This window comes from Hyperolius riggenbachi, chromosome 10 (genome assembly GCF_040937935.1).
Source record: "Hyperolius riggenbachi isolate aHypRig1 chromosome 10, aHypRig1.pri, whole genome shotgun sequence".
NCBI lineage: Eukaryota > Metazoa > Chordata > Amphibia > Anura > Hyperoliidae > Hyperolius > Hyperolius riggenbachi.
Genome location: NC_090655.1, coordinates 61,572,049 through 61,597,778, shown reverse-complemented (window position 1 = coordinate 61,597,778; position 25,730 = coordinate 61,572,049). Strand labels below are relative to the sequence as shown.

The 25,730-nt window shown below is 46.9% G+C and overlaps 1 long non-coding RNA gene across 1 annotated transcript in view; it reads right to left on the bottom strand.

Annotated features, from left to right (window-relative positions):
• Positions 1-3,171: 3,171 nt before the first annotated feature.
• Positions 3,172-25,730, bottom strand: part of LOC137537331 (uncharacterized) — a 33,701-nt gene continuing 11,142 nt past the window's right edge. Inside the window, exons 2-3 of the long non-coding RNA XR_011024597.1 lie at positions 14,022-14,182; positions 3,172-5,193 (exon numbers count right to left, since the gene is read on the bottom strand). This is a non-coding gene — a long non-coding RNA (uncharacterized lncRNA). The remainder of the gene's footprint in view (positions 5,194-14,021; positions 14,183-25,730) is intronic.

The following is a 25,730-nucleotide window of genomic DNA, read 5'->3' as shown; positions in this document are numbered from 1 at the left end:
GCAAGATTAGGACAGGTTAGGGTGGGGAGAGTGGAGGAGAGGGCATGGAGGGAGTCAGCAAGGACGCCAGGGTTGAGCTTGCGTAGGTCTCGCTTCCATCGACCAGGTGGGTGGGCGGGTAGTTTGGAGGTGCCTTCCGTGAGGAGGTAATGGTCTGAGGGTGGAAATGGTGCGATGTCGAAGTCTGCACTGGTGGAGGATTTAGTGAATATAAGGTAGAGAGTGTGACCTGCAGTGTGAGTGGGGGCGTTGGTGTGTTGTACTACGCCATGTGAGTTGGCTATGGTGAGTAGCCGGATCACAACACAGTTCTTAGGTTCATTGATGGGAATATTGAAATCCCCGAGGAAGATGATGGGGAGGTCAGAGGAGAGGATGTGTGGGAGCCAGGAGGCAAGGTTGTCGAGAAATTGTCACATGGAGCCCGGAGGGCGGTATAAGACTGCAACAATGGCTGGGAGGGGATTGTAGATACGGATAGTGTGGGCCTCAAATGATGTGAATTGTAGGAAGGGAGGTGGAGTGAGGACACGGAAGGTGCAGGATGGGAAGAGGAGCAGACCTACCCCTCCCCCAGTCCTGTTGTCTGGTCTGGGGGTGTGACTGAGGTGAAGCCCCCCTTAGGAGAGGGCAGCCTCTGCGGCAGAGTCAGAGGGGGTGAGCCATGTCTCAGGGAGTGCGAGGATGGTGAAGGATTTGGAGAGGAAGAGGTCGTGGACCACTGTAAGTTTATTGCGGACGGATCTGGCATTCCAGAGACCGCAGGGTAGGGGGGAGTATGTTGTGAGTGGGATGGATGGAAATAAGGTTGGGGCGACCATGGATGTTGAAGTTATTTGTGAACAGAGAGCTGTGAAGCAGGTCAGCAGGGGATGCTTGGCTGTGTCCCAGGGTTAGGTGATATATCACCAGCTGCAAGTAAGAGTAGGAGAGAGAGAGAGTAAGCAAATGTAAATTAGATTTAAATGTTTGTGCGGTTTTTGAGCTGCTGGAGGGAGAGAGAGATTTCATGAGAGCTAACAGTTCATGTAAAGCTGAATAAGGTGAGGAAAGCAGAGCAGGTGAAATTAATATAGAGTGTGGTACACTGGGAGGATGCATATTGCAATGCAACTTGTAGATGTTTGCAAAAAAATTGCAGTAAACATGGTAAGTGTCAATGATTATAAGCAGGAAATTTCCAACCCCTAAACAGTTTATATGAGTATGCAGTTAGTGCAAGCAAACCTGAGTACATAAAGAGTCTACTTGGCTGTGCAACATATGTCCAGCAGTGGCATTTTGAGCAACAGCATTGGAGGCAGTTGTGGATGCAGAGTAGTAGTTTTCAGCAGTGTCCTGTGGCAGTTGAATCCTGTTTGAATTCCTGGGTGAATTCTTGGTAAATTCTTGGCAAGTTGTTACAAAGCACTTTGTAATAAATGGCACTAAAGAATTAAATGGCACCAAATGACCTAGGCCACAAGTGACCTTCTTGCAGCATTTAAATAGGTATGATAGCTGCCATGGCTGAAATGGAAGTGATTCTCAATTAGAAATTGGGAAAACAGTTCAGCTGGGGATGGAAGTGGCTACCAAAAACAGCCCTACTGCAATAAATAATTGGTGGTCACTGGGCTGGAACACAAGGATTCACAAGATGTAATATGAGATAGATATATATGCAGTGTTTGTGATATATATCTATCGTTAGTTGGTATTGTCTATTGTATTATTGTGATTGTACTGTGTGTATGACCCTGCAAGCCCTCCACTTTGATTAAAGTCTCATCCCTTGTGCTACTGTCACCTGATACTCGATATTGACCTCGGCTAGCCTAACGACCCTATCTCTGCCTTATCCTTAACTGTATCTCAGCCATCTGACCTAAGTGTATGACTTTGGCCTGAATAACGTTTTCGCACCTGTCTTAGCCTACTGTACTTTAGACATCTGATTACCAGTGTATGATCCTAGCCTGTTATTGACCTTGCTCTGCCTCATGTCTGTGTACCACATACTTCTGACTTCACGTGTATGACCTCAGTTGACGATCTGAACTCGATTATTGTATATTCAGTGTACACTCCATAGCCTGCATCACGGCCAGCGTTACACATGCAGATGTGGTGCTCTGACTGAAGTCTGACTGGATAAGCTACTTGAATCAGGTGTGTGATTCGGATACCACTGCAGCCATAGAGATCAGCAGGACAGCCAGGCAACTGGTATTGCTTAAAAAGGAAATAAATATGGAAACCTCGCTTTAGGTTCCCTTTAAAAAGGGAGTCTATAGCATAACGAAAACAAATACAAAAATAAACAAAAAAAAAACAAAAAAAACAGGTATATACGCCAGAGGAGAAGGTCTCCTTATCCAATCGTTCCTCCGCAGGCTCCCCCGTTAGTCTCTAGCCCATGACCAATGGGAGACTGCTTTCTTCTGCTGTGGGTGAGCTTCGGAAGTCTTTAGGAGCACTTGGGCTCCAGAAGATGGGCCACACTACATACGAGCGAGCACCACCTCTCGCATGTGTGCAATACAGAGCCGCATGTCTTTGAAAGTACTCGGGCTCCTGAAGACTCTCAAAACCTCCCACGGTGGAGATTTAAACAGAGGGGCCTGCGGGGAAACACGGAGATAAGCGGAAAGGCTCTATAGGACCCAGAGCAGTTTTATTTTAATTATGCTTCAGATTCACCTTAATGCATAGCATCAACGAACATATGGACAATACTCCAATTAAAACCAACCTTGTCAATCACATGGAAATCTACATAATCCTAAAGACAGGAACTCAAATCCAGACAACCTAAAACGGCTCAAGGCAAAAACTAGAATTTGGAGTGAAGAAATATAACCCCATAACTTTTAAACTCATCTAGATCATCTGCACTGGACAATGTAAAGCAGGGCCCAAGGATGATTTTATTAGATTCATTATTGAATGCCACCAACAAGGTACATCGTCTTTAAAACATTTGATTCATGGTTTTTATTTCTGTTTTTAAAATGTGTTTGTTTGTTTTTTTTTACATCTTATTAAATTTATTTTCTTTTATTACAAATAAAACGAGACATTTTGTTTATTTTTACGAGCAATGTGAACAGAGGTGGTACATCGCATGTTTAAGCATAAAAAAAAAATCCTCAAATTGTAATACCAAGTAAAACACTGAAATGGCAGCAATTTTCTCATAGAAAAGATTTATTAAAGCATTATTTGATGAAGAGAAATTTTTTAATCAATTAATTGACCGATTTGATTGTACTATTTATTCAGTCATTTTGTGGTACAGTTGGATAGTACAGTGCATGGCCAGAGTTCACATTCTGATTTTGGCTCCCCTCCCTGTCACAGTCTGTAGGTTTCTGTGCAGTGTGAGCACTCATAACCTTGACTACAATAGTCATCTCCACTGCTTAGGCAGGGAACACGCTTGCAGGGCCATTTTCCCCATCAATTTCTGGGTCTCCGTTGGCTTTTAAGTTTGCATTTTCTGCTAACGTTTTGCTGCTATTGCTCTCTTTTATTCTGCGTTTCTGGCAAAATATACTGTATGCAAATGTGCACATCGTGCAGGGAAAAGCAGAAAGATGTGAGATTTAAAAATGCATGGAAAAATGCAAAACAACATGACCGTTTCCCAAACAAGACTAAGGACTTCAATAGCCTGTGGAATTGTGTGCGTTTTGCCTTCTGGGCACATGCACAATTGCATCTAGTGTGTTCCCTGCCTTAGAGAAATATTATAGGGCCAGACTTCCCAACCCTGTCCTCAAGGCCCACACAGTCCATGTTTTGTGGGAAATAGCAAATATTCACAAGTGAGATATTTAGTGCCTCAGCAGAGCTGATTAAATACTTCTGTGTGCATTTCCACAAAACATGCACTGCTGGTGGTACATGAGGAAAGGGTTGGGGAACACCGTTAAGGTACAAGAGGAAGCTTTAACTGGTTGTAAAGTCACATGGTTAGAACTTCAGTGGCCCGGGCCACCAGCAAAAGCCTTACGGTAGGACCCCCACCCCGCACCGTGGTTAGATTCCCCTTCCTTGTAAAGTGCAGTTATATTTACCTAGTCCACGCTGAATCTGGTCTACTCTTCCTCTGTGCTGTATACTGCCCCTGGAGGCTGATTATGGCATGACATGCATTAGGCGTCTGAGGATCTCAGCATAAAGCATGGAGATGCCAGAAGGAAGAGGAGACCAGATGCAGCGTAAACTTTGTAAATAAAGCAGTGCTCCCTGAACTTGTACTATGTACAGGGAGAGGAAAAAGGAGCACATTGCACTCTCGTGGCAGGGGGACAGGAGTACGATGGGGGAAGCGCGCTGGGGAGCGCATGCCCGATGGAGGGCTGAATTGCCAGTGTCCGGAGCCACCCAGGGAGATTGTGAGGGATGAGTGGCCTCAAGGAGCCTCAACCTAAATTAATGTTCAGCGCTGCGTAATATGTTGGCGCTTTATAAATACAATAAATAAATAAGGATGCCCCAGGTAAATATGGAACGTGAGACGCTTCTCATCTCAGGTTCTTTTTAAGCGAGGAGCACCAAGTCCCTTCCTTTAGCGCCTGTGTGAAACAGCCTTTAATGTGAAAATGCTAAACAAATATTAACTGTTTTCAACAGCACTTTGGTCCATTACGGGTGGAGCTAGGATTCAGTGGGGCCCCGGCTTGCGCAGCAGTAACAGCTGGCTATTGGCTTTACTGATGACGGGATGATGGGGATTACAAAGTACCGTGCAGATTGCCAGAGAGGTGTAGGGATGTCCTATACACCTGATGTGCATTCAGGCCCTGTCTGGCTGCCAGATCCAGTGAGTCTGGTATCAAAGGGGGGGGGGGGGGGGGGCTCATGATTAAATGAGACCCTTTGCACCTGCGTAAAGTAACTGATTTATGAGCGCTTGATACCCTACATACTTTACTCACTTTGGTCTTATAGTCTTCCCTTTATCTCTTAATTCAGAAGTAATGAATCGGGATGATACCAATTACCCTGGACTTGTCTGCACAACAGGTGAATTTTAGTGTATCATGTATTATATTATCAAACATGAGGTGTGATCTGCATCTCTGAGGATCCATATAAGTAATCTTCATGGAAACCAGCCATTCTCTTCAGACTGAAGTCCCTCAGAGTGGGAATGAAAGGACTCTGGTTTCAAAATCTCCACTAATTCTTCAGGTATCTTTGTTCCTAGCAAAGTAAATAAATGACAAACAGTAAATGGTGGTGTAACAGACAACTAAGCCTTTTATAAGGAAATATACCATACGCGGTTGCAAAATATATATATATATATATATATATATATATATATATATATATATATATATATATATATGTGTATATATATATAGGGGCCCTCCAAACAGGTGCTGTAGCTAAGATAAGGGTCTAGAAAGAGAATGATGAATCCCCACATCCAAAATCATAGAACTTTAAAGAGGGATTCGGGTTGTCACAACATCCTATATTATGGATGGGCGGGAATTGCAGTTGGTGGGGTGGGCAATTAGGGTTAGGCATCGCTTGGGTGGTTGATTAGGCATTTTGTGGTGGGGGACAGGTTAGGGATCGGTAGAGGGACAGCTTGCTTAAGAACAAGGTTAGGTGAAAATGACTGATCTTTTAATATCCAAATTAAGTAGTGGATTATTGGTAATTTTTCCAATATTTCAATAGCAGCTTTCTTTGGCCCCCTAATTACCCCAGTGCTCTTTAACATATGCAAAAAAGTCAAGTCTGCCATTAGTTTCAGAAGAAAAAACAGACATGTTTGTGATGGGTGTATTCCAGCGCTTAATAGGCTTTGTGGTTGAAAGGACCTGATTGGCAGTTTCTTAGGGATGGTCGGCAATGGCTATTTCCAATTCCAGAGAAAATCGGATTACTGAAAATGCAGATTACACATTTCAGAGGAACGTCTTTTTGTCATTTTGTTAATAAAGTTGGTTAATTATAATACTTGAGTACTGGACCGATCAGAGAATGCAATCGGAATATCATAAACATTTTAGGGCAATCAAATGAATTTATGAAATATTGGGTAGTATCAGAGTCTTGTGGCACATCTGAAATAACAGTTGTAATATGATTTTCGCTGAAAGAATTCTCCATTCTTTGATTGGTCCAATGCTTCTTAGTTCTGTAATTGGGCTAAAATTACAAGTTGTGGTAATGCAGCATTCCTGCAGAAATCCTCCTCTCTCTATAGTACCGGTTGGTTACAGTTACCGCAGATGACGGTTTTGCAGTGCTATGGCCATGATGTCATCTCCTTGTTGACGTAGATGTAAAGCTATGTTACAAAGGGGAACATTCATATTGAGATGGCAAGAAGTAGCCTGAGAGCTCAAACATGCTGCCTGTAAGAAACGGTAAGCTACACAGGAATGAAAACCGATCAGATATTATTTGGTGCACTGTGCTGTTGGTCTGCATATGACCCAGTTGTCTCCTGTCGTATTCTCCTCAGTTGTCTCTGTTTCGGGTCTTATATATAGGTCTGTATAAATACATGTATTACTTAAAGAAAACCAGAGGGGAAAATAAACTGATAACATATGCTGAATGTATGAAATGTTTTGACCTGCAATTACAAGCTGATCAGACAAGACATATCTGACACTGATGAGAGGACATATTGACATGCTGAGTGTGGGAAATATTCCCTCCAGCAAATTTCAGCGGGTCAAATGTGAAATATCTGACACTGGAGGAAACATGTTGATATGCTGAGTGTGGGAAATATTTTTACCTGCAATAAGAAACTGATCAGCCATGAATTATAGGACACTGGTCAGAGGACATATTGATATTTTAAGTGCGGGAATGGTTTTAACCAGCAAATATCCGCTTGTCAACGCTGAAATATCTGACACTGTTGAGAAGACATTGAAATGCTGAGTGTGGGAAATGATTAGACCAGCAAATAGCTTGTCAGAGCTGAAATAACTGACACTGGTGAGAGGACATATTGATATGCTGAGTGTGGGAAATGTTTTAACCTGCAATAGTAAGCTGATCAGACATGAAATATCTAACAACGCTGAGAGGACATATTGATTTGCTGATTATGGGAAATGTTTTGACCTGCAATAATCAGCTTGTAAGAGCTGAAATATCTGACACTCATGAAAGGACATATTGGGCTCTATTCACAAAGCATTACCGCATTTGGTAATGCTGAAAACAGCTGATTTTACTGATCACCTTCCGTAATTATGATTCACTAAACCTGTTACCGCACTGAAAAATTAATAATACTAACTAGTGAGATAAATTACTGACTTGTGAGATAAATGCCTCAGGAAATGTCAAGAAATTACACAATTACCGCATTTCATTTACGGGGTAAAAAAGGGTTTGGCATTTTTCTCCAGCTCATAGCAGCCGATAACTTGCTCTCTTCATGAACTCTCTGTGCGGTAGATTTGACAGACAGCCTTTAGGGAGAGCAAGGCAGCCAATAGGGAGAGCCACACAGTCCTGCTTCTCAATTTGATTAGATGTGATTGGGTATCGGGTGGGTTTTTCACTGTACCAGAGCAGAGGAAGATGACATGGGGAGGGGGGAGGCTTTTTTTTTTTGCCTCTTGTGAAAAATCTTTAGTGAATTTGGAAAAAAAAAAGTGTAAAATACTGAATGAGGTCCTTTACCGACCAAAATGATTTTACCTAACTGCCCTTTGTGAATAGAGCCTATTCATATGCCAAGTGTGGGAAAGGTTTTGACCTCCAGTAATCAGCTAGTAAGAGCTGAAATAGCTGACACTGGTAAGAAGCATATTGATATACTGAGTGTGGGAAATGTTTTGACCTGCAAATATCAGCTTGTAAGAGCCGAAATATTTGACACTGGTGAGAAGACATATTGATATGCTAAGTGTGGGAAAGGTTTTGACCAGCAATAATAAACTGAACAGACATAAAATATATGACACTTGTGAGAGGACATATTGAAATGCCGAGTGTGGGAAATGTTTTGTCCTGCAAATATTACATTTGTCAGAGCTGAAATATCTGACACTGGTGAGAATACATGATATACTGTGTGGCTAATGTTTTGACCAGCAATATTAAGCTGATTAGACATGAACTATCTAACAATGGCGAGAGGACATATTGATATGCTAAGTATGGGAAATGTTTTGACCTGCATTAATAAGCTGATCCGCCATGAAATATCACCCCTCCAGAAGTCCTTTCTGCCATAAAAACTCTTAAGGTCAACAAAACCCCAGGTCCGGATGGCTTCACAGCACAATACTATAAAAAACTAGCCACCTCACTAGCTCCAAATCTAGCCGACTGCTACAATAAACTACGGGAAGGTATACCGCCCCCTAGCTCCTTGCTATCCGCTCACATTTCCATGATCCCCAAAGTTGAGCAGGACTGCCATGCACCTCACCAATTCCGCCCCATTTCCCTTATCAATGTGGACCTCAAGTTACTGGGAAAAATACTAGCTTTACGTCTAAATAGAGTTCTGCCAGATCTAGTCCACCGTGACCAAGTAGGCTTTGTCCCAGGCCGCCAAGCGGAGGACAATACCAGACGAGCAGTTCTCCTATCCCACTACTTACATTCCCATAAAATCCCAAGCGTAGCCTTGTCCTTAGACATTTTCAAGGCCTTTGATACCCTTTCGTGGAATTACCTCAAACACGCCCTAAGCAAATGGGGACTAGATCCCCACTTCCTGAATTGGATTGGGGGACTGTACTCCAGTCCTACAGCCTCAGTGAGATTCTCAGGCCACACCTCACAAATTTTCCCCATAAAGAGAGGAACTCGCCAGGGATGCCCACTTTCCCCTTTACTTTTCATTCTAGCCTTAGAGCCACTCGCCTGTTTCCTACGAAACAACATTGACATTAAGGGAGTAGAGAGAGCCGGCCTGGCCCACAAACTACTTGTGTTTGCGGACGACACTCTTTTGTTCCTCACACAACCTCACATTTCCATTCCTAATGCTCTTAAAGCCCTTGAACAGTTCGCTCGAATTTCGGGTTTAGAAATCAACGCGGCAAAATCTAAAGCTCTAAGTATCGCCCTCACACCACACCTCACTACCCAACTCCGAGAATTTTGCCCTTTCCAATGGGTTCAATCTATACCTTACCTTGGTATCAATCTAACCCCTAGCTATACCTCCCTCTTCGCAGCCAACTATCCACCCCTTCTTAAATCCCTGTCCTCACTAACAGACAGATGGTCTACGCTCCCGATCTCCTGGTTGGGAAAGATTAACTCAATCAAGATGACATTCTTACCTAAGCTTCTCTATTACTTCCGGACCCTCCCTGTCAAAGTGCCCCCCCATTACCTACGCACCTTCCAACATAGAATACAATCCTTTATCTGGGGTCGTAAGCATCCCAGAGTTAATAAATCAACCCTCTTTGCTCATAAACTAGATGGCGGCCTGGGAGTCCCCCAGATCAGCTCTTATTACCAAGCAGCAACCATTACTCAACTAACTCGGGTGTTCCAAACCCGCGACACCCCTTTATGGGTGTTCCTTGAGATCCCAGATAGCGCTCCTGTGCTCCCAAGCACCCTTCTTTGGATACCTCAAAAGATGCGGCCCCCCGCCCTTAGCCCTCCTATGCTCCACAGTCTTCAAGTATGGGACTCAGTCCGATACTCCTCTCATCTCCTTTCCCCTCACCTCCCTCTGCTACCTCTGGTTAATAACCCACTTTTCCCCCCAGGGTATGACAATCCAGAAGCCTTCAAATGGTGGGTAGATAACGGCCTTACCAAGGTAATGCACTTTATCAATCCCAGAGGGGTGTATAGTTGGCCAGCCCTACAAGAAAACTTTCAAGTCCCACCAAGAGAATACTTCCGCTTCTTACAAATAAGGCACTGGGTACAGTCTCTCATCCAAAATAGGGAACCCCCTTTCGATCTCACGCCATATGAAAACATATGCTCCCACCGCCCCAATTCGAAAGGACTGATTTCAGCAATCTACTCCTTTTTAACTCGCCCGGCGCTCCCACTCACCCATGCTTATATTACTAAATGGGAATCTGATCTGTCAGATACGAGGGATCGAGAAGATTGGTTAAACATATGGAGCAGGATCTCCTGCTGTTCATCCAACTTACATACTATAGAGTCGGCATACAAGATTATGACGCGCTGGTATCTTGTCCCCGCAAGAATAGCCAAAGTGTTTCCCTCTGCCAGTCCCTTCTGCTTTCGTGGATGTAGGTCACACGGAGACATGTTACATACATGGTGGACTTGCCCTAGGCTTACTAGATTCTGGTGCCAAGTATACAGATTACTTTCAACCCTCTTTCACGTAACCATTCCCAGAAACCCCTGGCAAGCCCTTTTACACGAAAAAATAGACCTGCTAACTTCCTCCCAGAACAAATTGGCCTCATTTATTTTCTCAGCAGCCACAATGACAATTGCCAAAAATTGGAAAAAACCTTCTGTCACTATTGGTGAGGTGAAATCTAGAATCAATTCTTTCATGATCAATGAGAAATTGACCAGTATCTTGAGGGACACCCATAAAAAATTCGAAAAGACCTGGGACCCCTGGATTCAACTAGAACATCCCCTCATGGAGAGCTCTCTGATCAGGAGGCTGTGAGGCGGGACGGCCCTCTTCTTTCTCTTCTTTTCCTTTTCCTCCCTTCCTCTCTTTTTCCTTCTCCTCTCTCTTTCCGCTCTCTTCCTTCTAATTCTTCCTCTTACATTCATTTTCTTCAGCTGAGCTTACCATAGCGACCTCTGGGTCGCCCGTCTATCACTGGACGACGGGCACCAAGGTCCACAGTTCCCCCCAGCCTGGAGCTGGGATTACCCCCTCTCCCCACCCTTATAATGATCCCAGATAGCTGGACATGGTCCTCTGGGTCACACTACTATGAAAATTTTCTGATTATGCATTACTCCCTTGTTTACGTTAGGATTATGTCATCACCCCTTCCATCGCACGATACCTGACCAATGTTACATTTATCACCCCTCTTATCGTATGACATTTGATCGATGTTTTGTTGTTTGTTACGATACTATTTGGCCATACTGTTAGCCTTAATTGTATCTTTAAAAAATGGAAAATTCAATAAAAAAATTTTGAAAAACAAAAAAGAAATATCTGACACTGGTAAAAAGACATTGATATGCTGAGTGTGGGAAATGTTTTGACCTGCAAAAATCAGCTGATCAGACATGAAATATGTTACACTGGTTTCTCGGAGCACCCTGGGATGTCCGCTTACTGCCAGGGCACCCTGGGATGTCCGCTTACTGCCAGGGCACCCTGGGATGTCCGCTTACTGCCAGGGCACCCTGGGATGTCCATTTACTGCCAGGGCACCCTGGGATGCCAGCTTATTGTCAGAGACATAAGATTTGCCCCAAAAATATTTGCGTTCCATTGTACGTTTTCAAACGAGCAAACAATGATGTAGTCTATATATAAAAGCCCACTGTAATGTCCGCCCTGTCCTGCTCCTCAAAGTCCAGTTCTGATCACACACTATAGGAAAGAAGGAGCGCTCCACTAGGGTATTAACTTTTTTTTTCACAATTCATAAAAAAAAAAAGATGAAAAGCACTTACTAGATGCCTGAAGACAGTTCGCTTATCAATGCACCGGAATGGCGGAGATGTCCTGCACAGTTTGTCTGTCCGGTGCCGTGGCCTGCCGTTACCAGCTTCCGATGGTCGGTATGCTGGATCAAAGATGCCTCGCACTGTTGGCGTGCCAGAGGTCTCACATCACATTTCAGTGTCCTTACGTCTGTCAGGTCCTTTGTCACATTCAGGGCGGACAAACAGTGCAGAACATCTTTTGCCATTGCGCATTGATAGGCAAATTGTCTGACATTTTCTAAGTACTTTAAATAAATTTAAATATACTGTATATTTCACAAATATTGAATAAAAGGTAATGCCCTGTTGGAATCCTCCTCCACTTGTTTCTCCCAATTGTAAAGCTGAATACTCACCAGACGACGCAGGAGGATGGATCCCTGCCTTTCTTATTGGTAATTGGATCTGGACCATGCCCCTCTTCATGCACGAGTGTGGCCATACAGCGCCTGTGCGAGATCGACCGAGCCTGAGCGATAAGGCACTCTTGCATGGGCTCCGTGCTACGGCACAGACAGGCCACATGCAGGAAGAGGCGTGCGGCTCTGATCAGCTGAAGAGTCCGCATGCGGCAACAGGGGACCAGAGGACAGCGAGGAAAGCTTAAATTAAGATCCAGAGGCTTCCCACTTCTTAGGCTTAAAGAGAATCTGAAGCGAGAATTAATCTCGCTTCAGAGCTCATAGTTAGCAGGGGCATGTGTGCCCCTGCTAAAACGCCGCTATCCCGCGGCTAAACGGGGGTCCTTTCACCCCCAAACCCCCCCCCCCCCCCCCCCTGCAAAATCAACGACCAACTTGGTCGTAGATTTTGCTCTTCCTGGAGGCAGGGCTAACGGCTGCAGCCCTGCCTCACAGCGCGTCTATCAGACGCGCATCGCCGCCTCTCCCCCGCCCCTCTCAGTGAAGGAAGACAGAGGGGCGGAGGAGAGGAGGAGGTACGCGTCTGATAGACGCGCGGGAGGCAGGGCTGCGGCGGTTAGCCCTGCCCCAATGCGGAAGCGCCCCCCCGCTGCACGGAGGGGATTTGGAGGATCAGGGACCCCCGTTAAGCCGCGGGATAGCAGGGGCACACATGCCCCTGCTATCTATGAGGTCTGAAGTGAGATTTAAGGTAGCCATACACTGGTCGATTTGCTATTAGATCGACCAGCTGACAGATCTCTATCTGATCGAATCTGATCAGAGAGGGATCGTATGGCTGCCTTTACTGCAAACAGATTGTGAATCGATTTCAGCCTGAAACCGATCACAATCTGTGGAGCCGCCGCTGCCGCCTGTCCCCCCCCCCCCCCCCGCGCATACATTACCTGACGCTGGCTCCCAGGCATCTTCTCCGCATCTTCTCCACGCCGCACCCGCTCCATCCCGGCGCTTCCTGTGTCACTCCGTGACCAGGAAGTTCAAATAGAGCGCCCTCTATTTGAACTTCCTGGTCACTGCAGTGACAGGCAGCGCCGGGATGGAGCGGGTGCAGCGCGGAGAAGATGCGGAGAAGACGCCCGGGAGCCAGCGTCAGGTAATGTATACCTGATCGGATCGGCCGCCGCTAGCGACGCGCTCCCTACCCGTGGGCGATCGAGGGTAATTTCCCACACGGCGCGATCGACGGACCGATCCGATTTCGGGAGGAAATCGGATCGGCGGGTGCGTTTAGCGCGAACGATTGGCAGCAGATTCGATCCCAGGATCGAATCTGCTGTCGAAACGGCCACAAATCGGGCCAGTGTATGGCCACCTTTATTTATTATTTTATTCATGTCCACCTGATGACCTCACCTTGTCATGACTGTAGGAAATCAGACCAGATAATATGGAGAAGGGAGGAGGCATGATGACAATACTCATGGCCAGCACTCAGATGAGATGACCTGCCACTCCAGATCTAACAGTGACAACACTAGGGAGGATCGGTGGCTGAAATATACAAGCCAGATTCTTGGCATAGGCAGCCCCCACCGTCCGCCTTAGGCGAGAACCGTCTGGTGTAAGGCTTTATGCTGACAACTGGTGGATGAAAATCTAATGTGTGCTAGCTTAAAAGAAAGGGATTACACACTGCTTACAATCTCATATTCTATCGATAAATCATCCAAAATGCTTTAGAAGCTCATCTGTGGACAATGCGGTAAAGAGATAAATGTAGGCGTATTACGTTGAATCGGTTGATGGAATAATACAGGCTTCGCTCCTTTGACTGCAGTCATAACTTGTCAGACACTCGTCATGAGCTGCACCAGGGGTGACAGATCTGAGAATCAGATAGTATAGTAATGATGAGTGAATGAAGTAGTGCAGTGAAGGCAACACAGAGGAAATGAACAGGTGGCAGGAGTGTGAAGTGATACTGAGCGCTCAATACAAGCATCTGTGAATGTTGCTCCTACGTACCCCTTATCAAAGAGCGTAGTGTGCCCGGCATGGGAGAACTTTGTTCTGCTGCTTAGTATGTGCCTTGTGCTGCTGCTGTTCATGCTTCCCGGGACGCAAGACTTGCACAATGCTTGGTCCTTGGCAAAGTTCCTGCATGCAGCAAGCTTGGATTCTAAGACCTGCAGAGGAGACAACAGAGCCAGTTAGAGGGAGTGACTGATCTCACACAACCTTACAGATGCCAAGCCTGATACAGCTGCATCATTTTACAAGACCTCATAGATCAGTCCATCCACAGCTTAATACCTTGCCATGCTTCCTGACAGAATGGCACCAAGCGTGAACATAGCGTGTGAACAGTACCTAATGGGAAAATTCCTAAATGAACTGTGCCTTAGAGAGCTTTTATAAAAAAACTCACTTAGATCACTATTTTTATCTAGAAATGCTGCCATGTTTTGCCAGGAGCCCATCCTGAAAATTAGCCTTCCGACCTACCAGCAGGAAGTTTATCTGTACCCTGGAAGCAGGAAGTTACTCCACCCATGCCTCACAGTGACATAGCTCCCCGCCCACCTTCCCTGTCTCACTGTCAGGGCAGGTATGGGCAGAGCAACATTCTGTTTCTGGGGAACAGTTCAACTGCCGCTCCCTGCAGTCAAGTCAAAGGTTTATTTTCTCAATGGTCTCCTGGCAAAATTGGCATTCCAGGATTACTTAGGACAGCTTAAAGGACTTACGAGGTGAAAATCATAAAAAAAAAGTTAAATACCTATTGTTTTTATCATCATCATCCTTAGGGAGCACGCGAGACAGCCGGGAACGAAAACAGAGCTGGAGGAGGACTTAGAGCTGCACAGCCGCACTTGTGGCTATGAGAACTGTGCAGCCGCGGCAGGACCTGGCAGTCATCTTAATTGGGGCAGCTGAGGACGACCCGAGGGATCAGGTCTGGACCCAGCCGTAGCCTAGGAATTACAATACAGACACAGTGGAATGAGGGGGGGGGGGGGGGGGCAGGCGCGAATCAAACTATGGTGGCGCAGCAGGTGCCACCATAGGCCGTAATAGGTATTATGGGTATAGCAGCGCACAGGTACTAACTTCAGAAGAAAGAGCTGAAGTTAGTTACTTTTAAAACAATAATTTGGCTTCCAGCAATTGCTGGAAGCCGAATTATTTCATTCCCCACCATCCATGGCGGCCTGGAGGGGGAATAGTATTTATCGAGCGGGGAACTTGTGCAACAGCAGGATCAGCCATATACCGGCTGTATCCTGCGCCCAAGTCTCCTTCGCTGATACCTCTCATACGAGCGCGGATTGCGTCCCCTAAGGATGATAAAAAACAATAGGTGTTTAACTTTTTTATGATTATTGCCTTGTAAGTCCTGAAATGAGCGGTATATGGAAGCTGCCATATTTATTTTCTTTTAAACAATACCAGTTGCCTGGCTGATCTATGTGGCTGCAGTAGTGTCCAGAAACAAACATGCAGCAAATCTTGTCAGATCTGACAATGTCAGAAACACCTGATCTGCCACATGCTTGTTCAGGGGCTATGGCTAAAAGTATTAGGAGGCAGGACAACCAGGCAACTGGTATTGTTTAAAAGGAAATAAATATGGCAGCATCCATATCCTTCTCATTACAGTTGTCCTTTAATGCACATCAAGTTCCAGATAGGTGTAATACACCTGGAGTTGCCCACTCCCTAGATTGTTTCTCCTGAATAGTGCTGGACAAACTTCCGGAAATCGGTTTGCAAACGGTCCATGAACAATTCCGCATCCCAGTTGTCCTTTAAAGAGAACCTGAACTGAAAATAAAAAGTCAAAATAACCATACACAGGTCATACTTACCTCCTGGATAGTCTACTCCTCAATCGCTTTTCCCTCTCCCGCATCCCATTTGTCCACGGTGATCAATGGAATTCTCCATCCTCCATTTTAAAAATGGCCATTACCCCATAACAGCTTCCTGGTCAGCACACTGTTATACTGTAATATCACTCACTTGAGCCATAGGGAAACATGGACATTACCTTGCACATTCAGTTGTAACTGACAGCTGCTGATATATAACTGACAGCAACTGGTATATTTCAGTTCTGACAAAATCTTGTCAGAACTGGAAGGGATCAGTGTAAGAAGAAAATGGCGAGCTTCTGAGAGGAACTGAAGGTGAGGTAAGTATGTAATATTCATTTTCAGCTACGTCATGTGTTTATTTTAAATAATTTTACTCGCTTCAGGTTCCCTTTAAGGGCTTTAGGTTATATTTCACTTGGAAGGGGATGGGGAAGTTGACCCATATGTGAGCGAGGTTTAGTTTACAAGTATAAATGCAAATGCTTGTCCATTATGCTGCTGTAAAGGACACCCCCGATCACAACAGTGAATAAGGTCTGGAGAAAGGATCAGAAGTGCATCGCCATTGTAAAGCATTACGTGCATTTCACATTGTGCAAAATCATATGTGATTTTAACGCTGATCGGCAGCCGCAAGGAGGCTCCCCCAGGACTGCCTAACGCTGATTGGTGTCAAGTCCTGGGTAGTGATGGGCGAACATCCAGATGTTCGGGTTCGAGAACGTTCGGCCGAACGGTGTCCCGATGTTCGGTACGTTTGTGCCGAACACCGAACATAATGGAAGTCAAAGGGGACCCGAACTTTCCTGCTTTGCAAAGCCTCCTTACATGTAACATAGACCAAATTTTCAGGGTATGTGGACAGGGGGGGTGGGTATAAGAGGAAACTATTTTTTTCCGAAAGGACCTTATAGTTTTTGAGAAAAACGATTTTTGAATTTCAAAGGGAAATTGTCTTTTAAATGCTGAAAATGTCAGGTTTATTTGGCACAGGTAACAACAATCTTGTATTATATTCAAAGCAAAGCAATGAGTTTTGTCGCCATGCAGTGATTAATAAATAGAAATGGGATATTACGCAAAGTGGCAACGCTAAGCCATCACAGATGTTCATGGTCCTTGGTCGGGGTCGGACTCGGGGAGTGTTGCGTAGTCGTTTCCAATCCACGATTGATTCATTTTAATTTGTGTCAGCCGGTCTGCATTTGCTGTGGAGAGGCGGATACGCCGATCTGTAATGATGCCTCCGGCAGCATTGAAACAGCGTTCGGACATAACGCTGGCTGCAGGACAAGCCAGCACCTCTATTGCGTACATTGCCAGTTCGTGCCAGGTGTGTAGCTTAGAGACCCAATAATTGAAGGGTGCAGATGGATTGTTCAACACAGCTACGCCATCTGACATGTAGTCCTTGACCATCTTCTGCAGGCGATCGGTGTTGGAGGTGGAACTGGGCGATTGCTGTTCTGTGGGCTGCTGCATGGGTGTCAGAAAATTTTGCCACTCCAAGGACACTGCCGATACCATTCCCTTGTGGGCACTAGCTGCAGCTTGCGTTCTTTGTTCCCCTCCTCGTCCTGGGTTTGCGGAAGTCAGTCTAGAGGAGGAGGAGGAGGATGTCAATCTCCTCTCTAATGTCTCCACAAGGGCCTGCTGGTATTCTTCAATTTTGACCTGTCTGACACTTTCTCCAATGAGTTTTTGAACATTGTCTTTGTACCGTGGATCCAGAAGGGTATAAACCCAGTAATCCACGTCGTCCAGAATTCGAACAACGCGCGGGTCGCATTCAATGCAGTCTAGCATGAATTGAGCCATGTCTGCCACAGTCCTAACAGAATCCTCATCATGTTCTTCTGAGCTTGACGCACCCTCATCATCATCACCAGCATCACGCCGTTGCCCAACTTCTTCCTCGTCTTCTTCTGCTGTCCATTCCCGCTGAATCGTGGAAGTCCAACGTGCACCGCTCTGTCCCTCGGCAGTGGGGGGCATCCAAGTCCTGCTCCAACTCCAGCTGTTCCTCGTCCTCTTCTTCAGCATAGCTGGGAGGACCAGCGTTTCCTGACGCAAATTGTCTGATGTTGGTATCATCATCACGCTGATCGTTGTCCTCTTGAGATTCCCCCACTTGCATCCTGACTGCGGCTTCCTTGATCTGCAACATTGATCTCTTCAGTAAACACAGCAGTGGTATCGTAATGCTGACTGAAGAGTTGTCACCGCTCACAAGCAACGTGGATTGCTCAACATTTTGGAGGACTTGGCAGAGGTCCAACATGGTGGCCCAATCAGATCCACAGAAGCTTGGTAGCTGCCCGGATGCGCCTCGGTACTGCGCCGTCATGTACTGGACCACTGCACTCTTCTGCTCGCAAAAGCGTGCTAGCATGTGCAGCGTCGAATTCCAGCGCGTGGGTACGTCACACACCAAGCGATGGTTCGGTAGAACCGCTCCTGCATCTTGGTGAGTCCCTCCGAAGCGGTACTGGACTTTCGGAAATATTTGGCCACTCGTCGCACCTTCAGCAGAAGATCTGCCACGCCTGGGTATGTCCTCAGGAACCGTTGAACAACTAGGTTCATAACGTGTGCCAGGCAAGGGATGTGTCTCAGCTCAACCAACTTTAAAGCGCGAATGAGATTGCTCCCATTGTCACACACAACCATGACTGGTTTCAGGTCCAGCGGTGCCAGCCACAAATCGGTCTGTTCCTTGATTCCCTTCCAAATTTCTTCACCTGTGTGCTGCTTATCTCCAAGGCAGATCAGCTTCAGTAAGGCTTGCTGACGCATGGCAACAGCTGTGCTGCACTGCTTCCACGACGACCCTATTGCTGGGTTACCGATGCCGGATGAGGTACAGCTTTGAGAGGCGTTGGAGGAGGAGTCAGGAGTCGAGATTGGTGCCTCTGAGGGACGCCGGTCCAGCAGTTTGCGGCGTGGGCAACACCCGCACCGTAGCCGGTGAGGAGGAGTCACTGCCAGGCTCCACAAGGTTCACCCAGTGCACCGTCAGGGAGATGTATCGACCCTGGCCAAAGGCACTCGTCCAGGTGTCTGTGGTGAGGTGAACCTTGCAGGCAACGGCATTTTTCAAGCTTCTGGTTATTTTGCTAACCACGTGCTCATGTAACGCTGGCACTGCAGACCGCGCAAAATAGTATCGGCTGGGAACCACGTAACGTGGGATGGCAAGCGCCATCATGCGCTTGAAGCGGTTTGTCTCCACCACGCGATATGGCAGCATTTCGCAGGCCACAAACTTGGCTATGCTGGCTGTTAGTGCCACGGCCCGGGGGTCATTTGCTGGCAATTTTCTCTTGCGCTCAAACATCTCCGAGACAGACAACTGAACCGTAGGATCGCACACTGAAGGACAGTTGGTTGTTGTTGTCGTGGTTGTTGAAGACTGGGAAACATCAAGAGGACTGTTGCGGAAACTGACATCGTCGTCTACTACGGATGTTTGTGCACCGTGTAATGGCTGGGCTGAGGAGGGTCTGGTGACAACGGAGGCAGTGTTGCTGGGGGCTGGAAGCGAGCCGCTACCCTGGCCTTGCGTGTTTGACCACAGAGTGCTATGTTTGGCTACCATGTGGCGGCGCATGCTGGTGGTGGAGAGGTTGTTGACATTTTTCCCCCTGCTCAGTCGGGGTCCTGCACACCTTGCAAATGACCATGGTAACATCCACCCTGCAGTCTTCAAAGAAAGCCCAGACTTTTGAGCTCCTGCTTTGCTGGCGAGTTTGCTTCGTGCCTCTTTGGCGTCTCACTTCTACGGCTACGCCTGTTGTGTCCGAAATACCCCGCCTACTTTGTGGCACACGGCGAACTCTTGCAGCAGTGGGTTGTGCAGCAGACTCATCTGTACTGCTGCTATCCCGACGGCGAGGTTCTACTCGATAATCCAGGTCTGTGTCCACATCGTCCAAAACCTCCTCTTCCATCTCCTCATCTGTGACTGTGTCTGTGTGCAGTGGACTAGAGCTCCCCAGAACACCCTCTGCGCACCTCACTCCCATGTCTTCAAGATGTTCTTGGTGGACCTCCTGCAATTCCAATTTCTGCGCACATTGCTCAGGGATTTGGGTGTCTTCGTCCTCACCTTGCATTTCAATGAGTGGTGCAGTTTCCTCGCACAATGGTTGTGAATCCGGGCACAACATTTCTGGCTGTTCCATTGTTTGTGGGGGTAGGAGTGGGAATAGCTCCTCCGAAGAGCCCATTGTGTCCGGAAATAATTGTTCGGACTGGTTATTTGGCCATTGTGTGCATGGTGTAGCTGCTGGTTGTGTCACCTTTGTGCCCACTGGCTCCTTGTAACTGGCAGAGGACCTCGTGCGTGACAAGGATGTGCTGGTGCTGCTGCTGCTTAACCCGCTGCTGGACGCTTGAGAGGTCAACCAATTCACTATCCGGTCCTGCTCTTGTGGATTAGTGAGGGTTGTTTGTCTGGCACACATGGGTGGTATTGAGTTGGTTTTCTTAGGTGCTCCACTGCGGCCTCTACGTGAACCGTCAGGGGAAACACCTCTTCCCTTGCCCCTCCCTCTTTCACTGGATTTCTTCATTATGGTTGTACTGATCCCAGCAGTACACGCACACTGACTGGCAGTACAGTGGCAATAAGACAATGCTATATAGTATGCTATACACTGGTGACGGACGGAAGTACTACTGATCCCAGCAGTACACGCTGACTGTGGCAGAACAGTGGCAATAAGACAATGCTATATAGTATATACTGGTGACGGACGGAAGTACTACTGATCCCAGCAGTACACGCTGACTGTGGCAGTACAGTGGCAATAAGACAATGCTATGTAGTATGCTATATACTGGTGACGGACGGAAGTACTACTGATCCCAGCAGTACACGCTGACTGTGGCAGTACAGTGGCAATAAGACAATGCTATATAGTATGCTATATACTAGTGACGGATGGAAGTACTACTGATCCCAGCAGTACACGCTGACTGTGGCAATAAGACAATGCTATATAGTATGCTATATACTGGTGACGGACGGAAGTACTACTGATCCCAGCAGTACACGCTGACTGTGGCAATACAGTGGCAATAAGACAATGCTATATAGTATGCTATATACTGGTGACGGACGGAAGTACTACTGATCCCAGCAGTACACGCTGACTGTGGCAGTACAGTGGCAATAAGACAATGCTATATAGTATGCTATATACTGGTGACGGACAGAAGTACTACTGATCCCAGCAGTACACGCTGACTGTGGCAATACAGTGGCAATAAGACAATGCTATATAGTATGTTGTACACTGGTGACGGACGGAAGTACTACTGATCCCAGCAGTACACGCTGACTAGCAGTACAGTGGCAAACTGGCAAAAGACAATGCTATATACTGGTCACGGAAGTACTACTGATCCCAGAAGTACACGCTGACTGGCAGTACAGTGGCAAATAGACAATGCTATATACTGGTGGCGGAAGTACTACTGACCCCAGCAGTACAAGCACGCTGACTGGCACTACAGTAGTAGGACTAGGAGGCTGGGGGGGCCCTGGCTAGCCTAGCTGGTGAGAGAGTCTAACCTGCCTGCCTACCCAAAGCTAAACCCAACTTCAAGTGGCGGAGAAATGACGCGGTTCGGGTATTTATTTACCCGAACCACGTGACCCGCCCGGCCAATCGCAGTGTGAGCCGCGTGTTCGAGCCCGAACCACGTGACCCGCTCGGCCAATCACAGCGCGAGCCGAATGTTCGGGGAACGTTCGGCCATGCGCTGTCAGGCCGAACATACGTTCGACCACATGGCCGAACGCATGGTCGAACACCACGAGGTGTCCGGCGGAGCCCGAATCGAACTCGAACAGCCCAAAATCCGGGCGAACCCGAACAGTGTTCGCCCAACACTAGTCCTGGGGGAGGAGATTAGCAGGGATTACACGCATATTCCTGCTTCAATTATGGAGCTCCGCTCTGTAGAAAGCCTGCTAGCCCGTGATCGCGGCTAGCAGGCTGTTAGAAGAAAAAAACTTTTTTTTCTTTATACAGCACTGCAATCTATCAGTGGCTAAGCCATATGACCGCACATGTAAACACTCCGAGGCATGATGTCACTTTCACAAGGTGAAGGGTTTCTCACTGAGTAGGTGACTATTAACAGCCATATAAAAAAGGACTACTGCGGCTGCCGGCTGTAATTATAGATGTACACGAATTAAATGGTTTGTAAAAAAAGGTTACATAAAGCTAGAGCTATTTGCAAAAAATATGCACAGCTGTTCTTACCGCTCCAATGATTGCTTATGACATTTTATTACAGAAGAAGCTGTTGTGTTTACCAGGTTGAGAAAAAATGACATCCATCAATTTGAACCCTTTGAGTCTCCCTGACCATTAGAGTGCACTATACCCTGCCTCAGCCTCACCTTACAGATCAGACTGTGACCCCTTCTCCCCTATGAGGGCATTCATTTGTGGGGGACGCCACCTCCTGGCCACACAGTCCACATAGCCAAAAAAACCGCCAACCACTTTAAATCTGATCAGTACAGACCCATCCACAAATACCTTCCCATATCGCCACGCTGTATTCCAAGAGCCCCTGTGCTGCTACATCACTGGTGCGGGTCCTCTCCCCATCAACACCAGGCAAATCCTCCCCTCTCCAACCTTACCCTCCTCGCGCGAGGATACATTGCCATGTGAAAGGCAGGCCACTGTGGTGATGCCTAATATTAGTACAGTGTAGAGATGGTCAAGGAGATGCAAATCATTTCCAGTTGATGCGGGACTATGCCAATTTTGCATGCAAATGTATGCAGCTAGAAAATGAACCAACTGGATTTTACCTCAGCAGGATTTGATTGGTTCATGTTCAAGCTGCATAAATTTACACAATGCTACATCACCTCGAAATTTGCATCTCATTGACCATCCCTACCACAGTGTTCCTTATAAACCCTTTAGCAGCCCCATGTGAGTTATTTTGTGTGCTAAAACTTGGGGCAGGGCTGCTGCAACCGGCTATATACGGGCTGCCTCCCCCAGCAAAGCGGCAAAGGGAGCACAATATTAACCTAAACTGCAAGCAGGTTTGGCTCTCGTCTCCCACCACCGAGTGGTGCTGTAATGCTGACATCATCCTTTACATCCAGATCACGATATGATGTGATCGGTACCCGATGGAGGCTTTCAGTGTTACAGCGCACCTCGGTGGAAGAAGAGAGCTGATCCTGCATCCAGGTCAGGTAAATATCATGCGCTGCTCTGCATTACACTGTGGGAGTTTTAAACCAATGTGGAACTGCAAGGCACGTAATAAAAAAAAAAAAAAAAAAGCAGGGTAAGGCCCCGTTCACATTACAAATGCAGACGGGCACGCACGCGGAACGCAACGCATACGAACGCACGCCATCCACGTTTGTATGCGTTGCGTGGCTGATCCCATCACTGAAGAGTGAATGGGACAGCCATGCGTTTTGGCAAAAGATGCGTGCAGCATGCGTTCCCGGACCGCACAGGTCCGGAACGCATGCAGTGTGAACATCAGACATTGCACTCTATGCAATGTCTGATGTCGTGCGTGTCGGCCTCCTGCACGCGTTTCCAAAACGCGGCTGGAAACGCGTGCAGTGTGAACGGGGCCTAAGGGTTAAAGGAGGTCCTCTTCAGTATTTGTATATTAGTCTAGTTCTCCCAATTCAGGAAGGCCCTGCCCAAAATAAGTATAAAGTTTTAAATAAAGGTGGTCCTACCTAGAACTACCATAGAATTGATAATAGAGACCCTGATTAGTAGGAGTATATAGTGTAGCTATTAAAGTACATCTGTAACAGAGAAAAAAACAAAAACAAGCAAAAAACAGCCCATATGGTGTACTTACCTCGAGAAGGGGAAGCCTCAGGATCCTAATGAGAGACTTTCCCCATCCTCTGTAGCCTTGGGGATCCAGCGCTGGCTCCCCCAAAAATGAGCTCGACAAGCACTACGCAGGCACAGCAGCACACGGCAATATTTACCATCAGGGCTCCAGCGCAGGCGCAGTAGAGGCTCTCTGTTTGGGCTCTGGCAGAAAAAGCCAAACCCAATCGGGTCTACTCTACTGTGCAGGCAAAAGCAACTCACACCTGTGCAGTAGAACAGACCTGATGGGGCTTGGCTATTTCTGCTGGAACCCAATCAGAAAGCTTCTATTGCCCCTGCACTGGAAGCCAAAAGGTAAAAATATTGCTGCGCATGGAGCTCGGGGGCATTCTGTGCTGGATCCAGGAGGCAGAAAAGGACTGAGGGGTAAGCATCATAAGAATCCAGAGGGTTTCCCTTCCCGAGGTAAGTACTCCATTTTTTTTTTTCAACCAATAGTACCATGCAATGAATTAAACAAGACATGAGCAGGGCTCAGCAACCAATAGCTCCAAACAACATACTAACCAAGACATGGACAGGGCTCAGCAACCAATACAATGCAATGTACTAACCAAGACATGGACAGGGCTCAGCAACCAATACAATGCAATGTACTAACCAAGACATGGACAGGGCTCAGCAACTAATATTACCACGCAATGTACTGGCCAAGACATGGACAGGACTCAACAACCAAAAGTATAATGCAACATACTAACCAAGACATGAACAGGGTCAGCAACTAAAAGCACCAAGCAACATACTAACCAAGACATGGACAGGGCTCAGCAACCAGTATTACCACGCAACGCACTAACCAAGACATGGACAGGACTCAACAACCAACAGTACCCACACAACATATTAACCAAGACATGAACAGGGCTCAGCAACCAAAAGCACCAAGCAACATACTAACCAAGACAGGGACAGGGTTCAGCAACCAGTAGTTCCACACAATGCATTAACCTAGACATGGACATGACTCAGCAACCAATAGTACCACACACCGTACTAACCAAGATATGGACAGGACTAAGCAACCAATAGCACAAAGCAATGTACTAACCAAGACATTAACAGGACTCAGAAACCAATAGTACCACACAAGGTACTAACCAAGACATAGGAAGGACTCAACAACCAATAGTACCACGCAATGTACTAACCAAGACATGGACAGGGCTCCCCAACCAATAGTACCACACAACATTTTAGACCAGTTTAATACAGTGAGCGGCATTTGGTCTGAGCACTGACAAGCTGACCACCCAACCCTTCAACCTCTGCAGCAATGCTGCCAGCACTCTCATGTTTATTTGCAAAAGACACTCTGGATTTGACATTGAGGACATGCACTCAACTAGTTAAGTCAACCACATCAGGGGCCTGTTCTAAGTGGAACTTTTCTTCTTAAACTGCTGTATTGTGTTGGCCAGAGAAAGCTGCTCGCGCCCAGCATACTCAAAATGCAGGAAGTGACTAACGTCACTTCCGCATTTGCATTACACTAGACGCGGGTAGCGTGTACCTCTCTGGCTTGGCTGTTGCCCAGGATTCTGAGGTCTATTACTATGAGTGAAAGAGTGGGGCTCAGGCAGCAGTGGTGGGGACGGCACCTGAAGCACAGCGATCAGCGGTGGTGGTGGGCACAGCACACGTGTCCTTAGAGACCGCTCTGCGTGCCGCCTCAGGCACCTGTGCCATGGGTTCGCCATCACTGCTATAGGCACTAGTGTATAGTCTTATCAGGATAGGAAGGGGCCCTCCCCAAACAGTTCCCACAACGTTGGGAGCAGGAAAGTGTCCGAGTAGCTGTGATAAAAGGCCATGTCTGGCGAACTGCAAGTCGCAGCCACACCAAATTTGCTGTGCACTCTCTGGGTGCCCGGAGGGCCCAGCACAGCAATTTTGGGCCCACTGGCACCAACAGAATAGAAGTTGCTGAAAGTGCCCTG